Below are 13,017 nucleotides of genomic sequence, written 5' to 3' on the forward strand. Positions count from 1 at the left end.
TCAGGAGCTAATACCTTTCTATGGCCTTTGGAATATTGAGAATAGCATCCTTTTATCCAACATGAGGGGAAAAATTGAATGTTAACAGGACCTCACAAGAAGCAGCAGGGCCATAAGGGGGAAGGAGGGAGAGAAAAATATTCCCAAGTCTCAAATGCTCTCAATTCAAAGGCAAAATGTCACTTGGAGCAGCCAGGAAAGAATCATTGCAAGCAATGATTTCTTGGATTGTCCCAGGACCTAACACAAAGACTTGACAATATTTTGGCATGTGATTTTATAAGACTGAGTCCTTTTGCAGGTGTGATCTTATAGCATGCCTGGAAGACAAAGTTTTGTTCCTTGTGCAAGTACCACAAACAGCATCCAGGGTGAATAGCAAGAAGAGTTGGTGGGGCGGGGGAGAGGGCAAGACATCACATAAGAGTAGAGAGGCAGAAACTCAGGCAAACTTGTGGGAAAGAGCTTCTGGGGAGACCTCTGAATGGAGGGAATAATCAGGGCAGGGCAGGGAACAGCCCACCCAATCTGCCATCTGGTAACTCTCCATTTTAACAAGTTATTTTTTCTAACTAGGTAATAAGTATTACTCTTTCTACGTTGCTGAAAGCCTGTAAGAGTTGCCAGATCTTTCTAAATTCATTTTGTCAGGGAAAAGCCCCCATCATCTTCTGTAACTTATGGCTCTGTTGTATAGGATTAGAAGCAGAAGCCAAAGTAATTTAGATTTGGCAACTACAGGGATACAAACATGTCATTTTGACTCTGTATGCTTAAAAACTTTCCTTGATCATTTCCTCATTTCCTCCATACTTGTAAGATAACAAAAGTATATGGTAGGGGAAACCATATTAAGAGCTCCTTTATTCCCCAATGCATTTGTCATGGTTTTTTTTGGGGGGAGGGTTGTTTTTGGTTTTTTTTTTTGTTGTTGTTGTTGTTTATTTATTTTTTAATAACTAAACTCTATTTTTGCCCCTTGAGGCTTCCATTGGAACCCCTCAGATCCAGTTTGCCTGATCATAGCCTCCTTGATCCTGGTTCTTCTTAGATCTAGGCCTCTGCTTTCTGACATCTGTTTTCAACCCAAAGCCTTCTACACTGCTCTAATTCTATTCCTAGATCAAACCTACCTTGGAATTGCCAAATTTTACCCCCTGTCCAATCTCTCCTACCCTGTTTTTTAATCTACTCTTGCCTGTTGTGAAGTAGGTCTCTTGGACCTCACAAAACTTAACTTCACAACCAGCCATAAAGCTGGACATCAAATAAGGGCCCTGAATTGACCTTTCTTTATCAATGGATTTCTCTCTATCCATCCCTGATAGGCATGTCCTATGTTTCTTTCCCCTTTCATGGATAAACTTCTTAAGAAAATCATCTACAATCAGTGTTTCCACTTCTCATTCTCAAATTTTCTGCACTTTGCAGGTTAAAACATGCTATTTTCACTTATTTTTTTTCCTTTTGGTCTGTTTCTTCTTTCATGGTATGACTAATATAAAAATAAGTTTCACAAGTGCACAAATATAACCTATATCAAATTGTTTACCTCTTCGGGAGGGGGGGAAATTCAGAATTCAAAATATTTTAAATAAATGTTAAAATTTATCTTTACATGCAATTGAAAAAACTATTAAAAATAAATTCTCTACATTATGAGTTCCAATTTCATCATTCAATGGAAACTACTCTTCTGAAAGTTACTAATGATCTCTTAATTGTCAAATCTAATGGCTTTTACTCATTTAAATTTTTTTCTGACCTCTTTCAGCCTTTGACATTGCTGATCATCTTCTTTTCCTTGATGTTCTCTAGATTATCAAGACATTGTTTTCTCCCAGTTATTCTTCTACCTGTCTGAGTGTGCCTTTTCAATTTCATTTGCCACCTCTTCATCCAGGCTATGCCCAGGCCATGTTTCCCAAGGCTCTATTCTGGACCCCTTGATTTTGTCCCTCCATATAATTTCACTTGTTCACATCTCATCAGATGTCAACAATCCTATAATCATCTCTATGCAGTTGAATCTCAGTGAATCTCAATTTATCTAAACTTAATATCCTGACTTTCAAACTCCTATTTCCATTTAACTATTAGTAAGTATCCCAACCTGGTCATTGAATAGACATCTTAAACTCAATATGTCCCAAACTGAACTCATTATCTTTTCCCCAAACTCTTTCTTTTTAATAATTTCCCTATTGCTATTGAAGCTACTGCATCATACCAGACCTTGCTAGATAGGTATTACCCCCTGACTTTTCATTCTCATCCCCCATTTTTCAAACTGCCAAAGCCTGTGTTCTATTAATGTTATATGATTTTTAAGAGAAGTTCGAATCCGCTTTTATAAATGACGCTTATACAATGCACGGGATAGAATGCTTGCAATAACAACACATACAGCAAATAATACACAAGAGGCAAAGAATAATAAGGATTATGATTAGAATAGCAGAGAAAGAGAGAGAATACATTACTCAGTACGATCGAGGGAGCTTCAACTCTAATTGGACGGCTGGGAAGGCCCCGATATTTCAGCCTGTGAGTCTCGATCGGGAAAGTCCTAGGCAGATCGTCATCTCCATAGGTGAGGCTTCAAAGTGGAGAAAGCTTTGCCCGCTCTTTATAGGGGTCCAAACAAAGAAGGCTTTGGGCCAAATGAAGACCTCATCTAAGACAAGGATGCACAAATTAGGGCTCCAGGTGGTTATAATCAAATGTTGCATTGATAAGGGGGCCAGTCCTTATCAACAGCAACAGTTCCAAGGAGTGGTGAGTTCCTGGAATCATATAATTGGAGCTAAAACACCGGTGGTACATGCCTGTCTTATAATTAAAAAGGAAAGAGTTGAAATATATGTTCTTATGGGTCAAGGAACGGTCAGGTTTTCATAGGAGAAGGAGTTAAAATATATGCTCTTGGGGTGAGAGAGTAGTCAAGTCCTCACAGGGGGAGTCACATCCTTCCTCAACTGGGTTCTCATGGTTTACATGGGAATTAGGTTCATATGGGGAAAGTCATGTCCTTACAATGATTTGAAATGAACTTACTACTAATAAGGAGATTTCTTATTCAGCCTGTCAGTTCTGCCTTTATAACATCTATTACATATGTACCTTTCTTTCCTCTGACAATACCACAAACATGCTATGGCCCTCATAACCACACACATAAACTACTGCACTAACTTTCTGGTAAGTCTGCCCCCTTCAAATCTTCCCCTACTCACTCAGCATAAAATTATCCTTAAAGCACAAGTCTGTCCACATCACACACAACAATCCCATTTAATAAACTCCAGTTTATTTATTATGTAACAGATCGAATATAAAATCCTCTTTTTGGTTTTTAAATTCAATTATCCCCTAGTCCTTTCCTACATTTCTAGTCTTCTTAAATCTCACACCCCGCCATTTTTCAATTTGACACTGGCCTTTGTATTCCTCCCACAAAACTCTCCATCACCTGGCTGTGCATTTTCACTGAATGTTCCCTATGTCAGAAATCCTCTCCCTCCTTGTCTTTGCTACTTGACTTTGTTCAAGTCTCAACTAAAATCTTATTTTCTACAAGAAATCTTTCCTGGTTTCATTTAATGCTAGTGCCTTTCTTCTGAGATTTATTCTGTTCATAACTCATTTTAATCTAGTTGTTTCTATACTAGATTATGTCCTCTGTGAGCTTTTTGTTTCTCTTTTCATCTCCAGTCCTTAGCATAGTAGTTGGGCACATAGTGACATTTAATAAATATTTGTTAATTTCACTTGACTTGAAATTATATCATGTTTAAAAAGATATGTTTTGATTCTGAAGACCCCTCTTCTATAACAAATTTTTGTACAGTAAGCTGATTTCTAAAGCCTACCAGGTATATGGAATTTATTGACCTCTCTACTAATCATATTATTTATTATTTTTAATTTAAACAAACACATATGTGTATATATGTATATATATATTTATACAGTCAGTCCAACTAAATTATATCTTCCTTTAAGGACATATTTTATAGCTCCCATTCACTTCTTAAGCCAGCATTTTCCTTAAAAAATATTAGCTCTAATTTTCTCCCTTGACCTGTAAATAAACCTTTTCTTCTCAGAGTTTCATTAACCATATGCTTACAAGGGAAACTGATGACAACACACTCAGTGGTATCAAATAATTCTGAATTTAGGACAAGTTAGAAAGTGGGAAATCCCAAAAATGTACTCAGGATCTATGTCATGTGAGAGCCACTGATAAAAGAATTACAGTTGTCTCCTTTCTATAGATATACAATCTGTGAAGCTTTTTTCCCCTTTTAAAGGCAAGAATTCCCAGGGTAAAGATTGACAATTCATAATTAAGGCAAAAAGCCTAGTCCTATTGTGTTCATTTTTATCTTTTCTGTCCCTAAATTTGGGACCTCATTTATTTGAAGATGTTTGTCAGTAGCCATTGTTACTAAGATCAGAATTATGGGTCTTGTCTCAGGTTAGGACAAAATAGGAAAAAATCTAAAGGAACCAGCAGTTCCACAGACTTAACTTGCCTAAAGGTCTCAAGGGACCGAAGGTCAAGGCTGACTGTCATTATAAATCAGTAACAGAACCATACTTTAGTCAAGCCAAACTAATTGACAAAACAAACTTGTTTACTGAGCCCTTTCCACATCATGCACTTCCCAAAGTCTGTTTTCCTGTTATGCCCCAAGGGGTTTTGGGGAAGCTAACTAGTTCAGTTGAAAGAAGTGATACTAGTCACATTGCTTGTGAAATAAGACAATAATTCATTAGAATTTTTGCCAGTCCACCAAACTAAACATCTTTACACTTTCTGGTTTTGTTTTAAAACAAAGGGATCAAATAGTTAGTGACTGAGTTTTGTTGTTGTTGTTTTTATTGACTAGCCCAGAGAGGAGTCTATTCCATTGGAAAACATTCCAGACTAATTTGTTGGCTGGGGCTATATTGAGTGGGGGCTGTGACTCTTTGGGTGATTCCCAGACATCAATCTGGCTTTCTTACAACAGCCTTTTCCGTGGAAAAAGGACATTAACCATGAATCACAGTTGGAAAATATGAAAACCTCCCCAAATTTCTTAATGAAGGTCACACTGCAAGTCAGCCATAGGGATAGTAGTGGAATCCGCATCTCCTGAACCCTCACCTTAAGCTCTAAATGTCAAAATGTTTGAACTTTTGATGGCTGCTAAATCACCATATCTCTTAACTTGGTTATCCTCTACTAGGCTTTTTTCATTCGATACAACCAGAGAGAAATCTCAGAATTCTATTTTGATGGTTACCTTTTCTACTCAGCATGAACCCAGTGCTTCAGTCAGGCTGTTTTCATTGTCTCCCTATACATTGGACATATTCCTTCTACTGTACCATTACTCACACACTGTTTCCTAGTCCTCCCAATATTAGAAGGAATAAGCCTAAGTTTATTCCCCCTAAGTTATTCCTAACTAGCAAGTTAGGCTAATATTTCCTTAAAAGGTATCAAGACTTGATTGACTTCAGGAATTATATGCATAGATTTTTATATGTAATTTCTGGTCTCTTAAATACCAAGCAATCCAGGTTAAATACCAGTACTCCAGGTACTCTCCGATACTTGGCTGGCCAACCTTGATGGGTATTATAGTAAGGGAATTTCTCACAGCTATATCAACTTGAGGAGTCTTCAATGCCTGTCATTGTTAATATTCTTCTCTTCTTATGACTAATTAAATTCTAATTAACTGTTTAATAATCTCTGAGCATCTCATTTTATTCCAATATTAAACCTAAAATACCAGAGGACTAGCCTGAGTCAGACCTGGCCTAGAACAACCCTTCTCTATCTAGTAAAACTTAGAGTTCAAACTCTTGGGAGCTCTACCCCAAATTAAATTTGCCCTGCTATCTAGACTGTCACAGTAGTAATTACTGGTACTACACCACTAAACCTTTGATCATGTACTCTCTTCTATCCGTCATTAATTGCTTTAACTATGTTAGTCCTGGCTCCTGCTATGTCAGCTCTCAGCAAAACAGTCAAAGGACAAATAGGCCTTCCGTACACCAGTATTTTATTTCTGCAAAACTACTTTGGGCAAAACCACATCTTAGACATCATTGCAGCATATGAGCACTAGAATTTAAGAGGAACGAAATAGACACAGAAAACTCACAAAATTTATCCCTATCCTCAAAGAGCACACCATCTAATGGAGGGATACAACATACACGTTTTGTACAAATAAGATTATGTGTGCATGTATGTGTACACATACATAAGTGCAGAAATATACCTACATATCTACATATATGTCCTTTGTTCTTGAAGAGGACCAAAATGACATCACTCTTAGAGTCTAGTTAGCGTGTCCACCTGTGGCTAATCAGACCATACAAGCTAGGAAAGCTCTGCCACAGGTAGGACACAAATGAACATTTGGAGTAAATTCTCTAATTTTGTACATGGTGTCTTCTGAGCTAATTCAATTCTGCTTTGCTCATAGAGCACAGCACCTTCTCTGATGAGGGCACACCATGCTGGGCAGTCCTGTGCCAGTGTCTCCCGTGTCATATAATCAATTCTAGAGTTCTTAAAAGATACCTTGAGAGTGTCCTTGTGTTGATTTTTCTGAATACCTTGTGAGCACTTGCCCTGTGTAAGTTCTTCATATAATAGTCTGTTTTGCAAGCACACTTCTGGCTTTGGAACAGTGTGGCCAGCTCAGCGGAATTTCATTGTCTACAGGAGAGTTTGAATTGATAGTTTAGTTGAAGAAATGACTTCAGTATCTGGTATCTTATGCTGCCAGGTGATCTTCAAAATCTTCCTAAGATAATTCAAATTATCTCATAGATGTACATAATGTATGTGTATATGTGGGGGGCGGTTATCTCTTTATTGAAGAAATGATTATATGATTATTTCTCTCATATTAATAACCATTTCAATTGGGGAAATTTAAGATTTTTCTTCTTCTATTTCCTCATTCAGAAATCAGTCCCTTGTAGGTTATTCAGCCAGCATCTGATGAACATTGCTAATGAGATTGGATTAATTTTCTCCTCAATCTTATTCAGACTCACCCAAGTGGGAAAGCTTTTTGATATAATAAATATAATGTTCCAAAAGATCTGAACTTAGAACACCTAGCCTCTTATATTTAGAAATGTTTTGTACTTCCTTTTATGATTAATTTTGTGGGTTTCCCTTAGGAGCCTTTATATAGAAAGACCTCAGGAAATATTGTCATGAAGGACCTTCTTTCTTTGTCAGGATAACAGAGTTGCTTAAAACTACCAGCAAAGCTTATGGGCAAGCAGTGATTGGTTTTGGCTCCTTTCCAACAAGTAAACATATGCTACTGGCCTGGAGTGGGGGACTAATTCTTCATTTCTTGCAAAGTCAAATAACTCTTTCTTCCTCTCATTATACCAAGAGCTGATGAATCATTTCAATTCAATTCAGCAAGCATTTACTAAATTACTATTATAGATAAGATATTGTACCCTAAGTACTGGGAGGGAAAAGACAAAATGAAAAATGTCTTCATTTCTTGATTTCAAGTTTATTTTCTAAATTCTACTTCATTTTTCTTAGAGCCTTCCTTTTGGTTTGATTTATTAATACATATTGTTGAGCAAATCAAACTACCAACACCCTCTCCCTTCAGAACATGACAGTCAGTTGAAGACTGATCTGAAGAGCCTTGGGGAGAGGATTACTTCTAAAGTCTAATGCCCCCTCCTCTCCCAACATCATCCAGTGGAGATACAGCCTGAAAACTACTCCTACATGTACTAAAGCCACAACAACTGAAGACAGACAAGAAAATTTGTTCCACCAATTCCTTCATACCCCCAAATAATTCAATATCAAGATTCCTCCTCTTTTTCTGTCCCCTCAAAAAAAATTGAGTGTCCACAACTTCCTGATTTGCCTTAATGATCATTTCATATTTTAAACAATGGAAGAACAAATATAGAAAAGTTATATTCTGGATCTAATACACTTGAACTAGTTGCTTGGATAGAAACAATGGTAACTCTTGGGAGAAAGTGATCACTTTTAAAAGTTTGTGATAGAAAGATAGAAATCCAGGCACTATTTGTGACATACACCCTATATGTGAGGAAAACAGATTTCAAAGGGTTAAAATGAAGAATAGATAGAATCCCGTGGGGTAAAATATTGGAGGGAAAGTCAACACAAAAGGTATGATAGATACTCAAGAATGAAATTCTGAAGACAGAAGGAAAACAATTCCAATGAAGATGAAAGATGAAATTTGTCTAAAATCCAATGTGACTGAATGGCAAACTTACCAATAAACTTGGATTTTTAAAATATATGCCAAATATGGAAGGAAAAATAGGAACTGAAGATGAATATAATAAGAGCATGGCATTGTCCTGTAAAAATGTTAGGAATGCTAAACCTCAGAATGAAGTAAAGCTGGTGAGGTAGGAAGATTGAAGACAATAAAGAAGGGTGAAGGTTTTTGTTTAATTTTAGCTTTCCTACCCCCACCCCCACCCCCACATATTGGAGGAAAAAAAGAATCAAAAAAGAAATAGAACCTTTTCTTAGTGTGGAGGGTACACTAATGATTGACAAGAAAGAGAAAGCAGAAATACTGACTTTGTTATTTGCTTTGGTTTTCTCTGCCAAGGAAAATGACTCGTGCTAGAAATTACAGAAAAAAAAAATGACTAACAGGGAATTGATATCCAAGTAAGTAAGGGAATTGTGAGAGAGAGAGAGAGAAAGAGAGAGAGAGAGAGAGAGAGAGAGAGAGAGAGAGAGAGAGAGAGAGAGAGAGAGAGAGAGAGAGAGAAAGGAAAGAAGGAAGGAAGGAAGGAAGGAAGGAAGGAAGGAAGGAAGGAAGGAAGGAAGGAAGGAAGGAAGGAAGGAAGGAAAGAAGGAAGGAAGAAAAGATGGAAGTAAAGAAAAAAGAAAAAAAGAAAAAGAACCAGGCATTAAAATGATAAAATGGTGAGCTTGACTTTGATTCTTGAGAAAACTGTAGAACAAATTATTAAAGAAAAAACTGGCAAACATTTAGAAAGGGAAGTTTTAATGATGAGCCAGCATGGTTTCATAAAGAACAAATCATGTCACATCAATAATCTCATTTCCTTTTCTCACAGAATTACTTTACTAGCAGATGAGAAGAATGCTGCAAATCTATTTATCCAGATTTTACTTTTTATAAAAGAACTCACTCTATTACTGATGAGAAGATGGAAAATTAAGGATAAGATGGCTTCAGTACTCTTTGGATGATAGGATTCCGGTGGTTCAATGTCACCATGGCATGAAGTTTCTAGTGGAATACATCAGGCATTTGTACTTAATCTTGTGTTGTTTAACATTTTTATCCATGATTTCAACAATGACAAGGATTACATATTTACCAAATTTTAGACGACACAAAGCTGGGAATGATAACAAATATTGTAGAAGACAGTCAATGCAAGAAAAGAATTTTGGCATGCTAGAGCATTGAATAGAAATGGATAAAATGAAATTCATTAGGAATAAAAGTAAAATATTCCACTTCAGTTTGAAAAAAAATCAGTGTCACCTGTTTAAGATGGGAAAGATATGGCTAGATAGTAATTGTTCTGAAAAAGAGCTAGAGGTTTTAGTGGGATCTAATCTCAATCATAATCGGTGGTTTTACAGGGCAGCAGAGTTTCCAGGAAAGGGGAAGTAATAGTCCAGTTGTATTATGCCCTTGTCAAGAGTATTGTATTCTGTCCTGAACATCATAGTTAAAGAAGGATATTGGTAAGCTAGAGACTCATACAGGATAGCAAAAAATCTTGAATCCAAGTCATAGAGGGATGAGTTGAAGGAATTGGGCATGTTTAGCTTGGAGAAAAGAAGACTGAGTGGTTTCATGTAGAAGAAGAATTAGACTTCATTTGACCCTAGAAGGCAGAGCCAGGGAAGAAGTGGCAACAAGTTTCAACTACTGGGAAATATCCTAATTATTAGAGCTGTTTAACAATGGTATAGACTATCTTCAGAAGTGGCAGATTATTTTACTTAGAGGCTAGACAACTACTAGTTGGTTATGTTAGAGTTGGGGTTCCTTTCTTGCATAGATTGTGTTTCATGGCTACTGAGATCTTTCCCACTCTCAAATTCCGTAATACTGTGACTAGATAACCACTAAGGTTAGTCCAGTTATGACTCTTAATCTTTGCAATCCTCCTGAGCCCTTGACTGTTGTTGTTATTGTTCAGTTGTATCCTCCTCTTTTCCCATTTCAATGGATCATTTTGTCAAGTAAACAGAGATTAAATAAATTGCCTAGGCTCACACAGGTATGAAGTATCTGGGGCTGGATTTGAACTCAGCTCTTTCTGACTCCAGGTCCAGGACTCTCTCTTATTTATCCATTGAGCCATCAATTGTCTCATCTTGCTCCAATAGGGTCCATGATGGGAGAGGGCTTTCTCCCACCTCTCCGACCAAATTTGGTTGTGCCACATTGCCTTATCATGGTCAGTTTTCCCCTCTCTGGCCAGTAATCCTCTATCAACTTTCCCAAATTTTCAGCATTTAGCACAACTCCTGGCATAGAGTAGCTGCTTAACAAATGTTTATTGGCTGACTGAGAAATTGTCAGGACACATTCAATGGATTGATCCAGCTGCTGTGGGCCTTAGGGATGGGAAGAAAGGGAATGACTACTCTCCCATAAGTCTCCAGATGGAACCTCTGAAGTCCAGCTCTTCCCAAGTCCTGAGGGGGATATCACATCATCTTAGTCATTACCATCAGCCCGAGGAAAAAAACAACAATGTGGTTTAAGAGGGTAACATGTTCCACAGCGCGGGAAAGGAGAGTGTAGGAAAGTCTGCTCAGCCCACTAGGTCTCCGTCTCTCCATCTGCCTGTTTCTGTGTGTTTCAGTCTCTCCGTTTCTTTTCCCTCACCCCACCCCCAAGTATGTGTGTAGCAGAGGGACTCTTCAATTCTTCGAGGTCAGAAGGTACAGCCTTGTACCCGAGATCTTCCGGGAGGCACAGAGGCTGCTGAGGATGAAGCCTCCTCAGGATGTTGTCCAGAACTCTTCTTTGCCCCTCCTCGGGGAAGAAACAATACCATCTGGAGCTTGCAAAATAAATTAATTAAATACAAGTTTTAGCCGGCAAGCTACTTTCTCTCTCCTCTCTTCTCCCCCCACCCCCTCCCCTGGAATCTGTCTACAGAAAGCAGTAAACTCTGAGGCTGGCCTGGAAGATCAGGAGAGTGGGCAGAAAGCAAATCCCATCCTCTTCAAAGGAGGTGGATTGGGAAAGAGGAGGTGCGGCCCCCCGAGGGACGGAGAGAGAATGGGGAGGAGTGAAGTAGGGGAAGGGCGCAGGGGGAGGAGCAGAAGAGGAATAGGGGGAGGGGCAGGAGGGCGGAGGGGCACTAGCAGACACAGCCCCTCCAGCAGAGCTAGGGCTATTTGTTACCCGGCCCGTTTTTCCGTCCCACTTTATAGTTTTTCAGTCGCAAGCTTACGTAGTATGTGACACTACTTTTGTTTGTGCGCGGGGAGGTTGTTGTGTTATATTTTGGGATTTTTTCTCCCTTAAATTCCGGTTTGTGTTTTGTTATGTTTTGTATCTGTGCAACTTTGTCTCCAGGATCTTCCAGTAAAGAGAGGATGACTCACGGCTGGGTTATCTCCCCTCTCACTCTCCGGCCTGGGAAACTGCAAACAAGCCGCTCTCCTTAAAGGCGTACTGCCCTCCCGCCCGCCGGCCGCCCGCCCAGCTGCTCCAGAAGGCACCCGGCTTCTCTCGAAGTCCCCGTCTCCAGCCAGCTTTGGCAAACTAATTAGCCTCGAAATGGTCTTATGATCAGACTAGATGATCATCCTGCTTAGGAGTGAGGCTTCCATAATTAATTTTTAGGGCAATAGCTTTAAAGAAATGCTTTGTGCCCACAGCCAATTAATCTTAATTATTAACCTCATAAACAAAGTTAGTACATTTTGTAATAAGGCTTGTAGAGACAAATGTCTTATCTTAGGCGATCAAGGCAAATTACTGGGTAGCCAGACCGAAGCAGTCTGAAGTACAGAATATATACAGAAATCCTTTATGTTTTCAGCTCATTATTGGGCTCCGTAGTAAGAATAATAATAATAACGACTGATATTTGTTTTAGCACTTTAAAGTTTACAATATACTTTTCAGACATCTTACTTAATCCTCACAATCATCCTGAGGTAAGTAATGTCATGTTATGGTGTTACAGATAAGTAAACAGAGGCAGAAATGTTAGTATCTGAGACAATATTCAAAACCAGATCTTGACAATCTCAAAGATATCTGAAATACCACTTGTAGTTTACTAATATGCTTTTAAATAGAAAAGTAATACAAAATGTAAAATAAATCCAGAAATATATTAATCAATCAACAAGCATTATTAAGTGCCTACTATAAACTACCCCCCGAGAATTTAAAAAACAAAAACGAGAGAAAGTCAATAGAAACTTGTTTCAAAGAGTGCATTTTTTGCAAGGGATGTTTATCCAAAATATTCTGAACAGCTAGTTAAGTAAAAAAAGATTAATAAGTCAAAACAAAGTGGGATTTGTAGTTATCTAGATATGTAGACAAATCATAAAGACCACCAGAATGGGAATCAGGAAATTCTGGTTCTGCCACTGACTACTGTATGATATTGAGCAAGTTTCTTTGCCTGTGTTTTCTCATCTGTAAAATTAAAGGGCTGGACAAGATACTTTTTAAAGTCTACTGTCTACATTTTTTAGTCTAATAAAGGGCTTCTGTGAGCTCTTCTGAGGCTATTGTATTATTTATCTATCATCCTGGCACTGAAATTATTGTCCTGTCCTACTATCACAGTGCCATGTGTGTGCTGACCTGATCATGAAATGGCCATCATAATCTCAGGCTAGGTTCGAGCAAAGTATGTGTGGCCAATGTCTGGCATCAGCCTTGGCTGGCATATGTGACCTGTGCACTAGTCATGCCTTGGAGGGGAAAC

General features: G+C 38.3%; 1 long non-coding RNA gene across 1 annotated transcript; it reads left to right on the top strand.

Moving 5' to 3' along the window:
* Positions 1 to 8,831: 8,831 nt before the first annotated feature.
* On the top strand, positions 8,832 to 12,802 carry LOC127551311 (uncharacterized). Its single transcript, XR_007951052.1, has 2 exons — positions 8,832 to 11,314; positions 11,643 to 12,802. It is a non-coding gene; the product is annotated as an uncharacterized LOC127551311 (long non-coding RNA).
* The last annotated feature ends 215 nt before the right edge of the window (positions 12,803 to 13,017 follow it).

This window comes from Antechinus flavipes, chromosome 2, assembly GCF_016432865.1.
Source record: "Antechinus flavipes isolate AdamAnt ecotype Samford, QLD, Australia chromosome 2, AdamAnt_v2, whole genome shotgun sequence".
Lineage (NCBI taxonomy): Eukaryota > Metazoa > Chordata > Mammalia > Dasyuromorphia > Dasyuridae > Antechinus > Antechinus flavipes.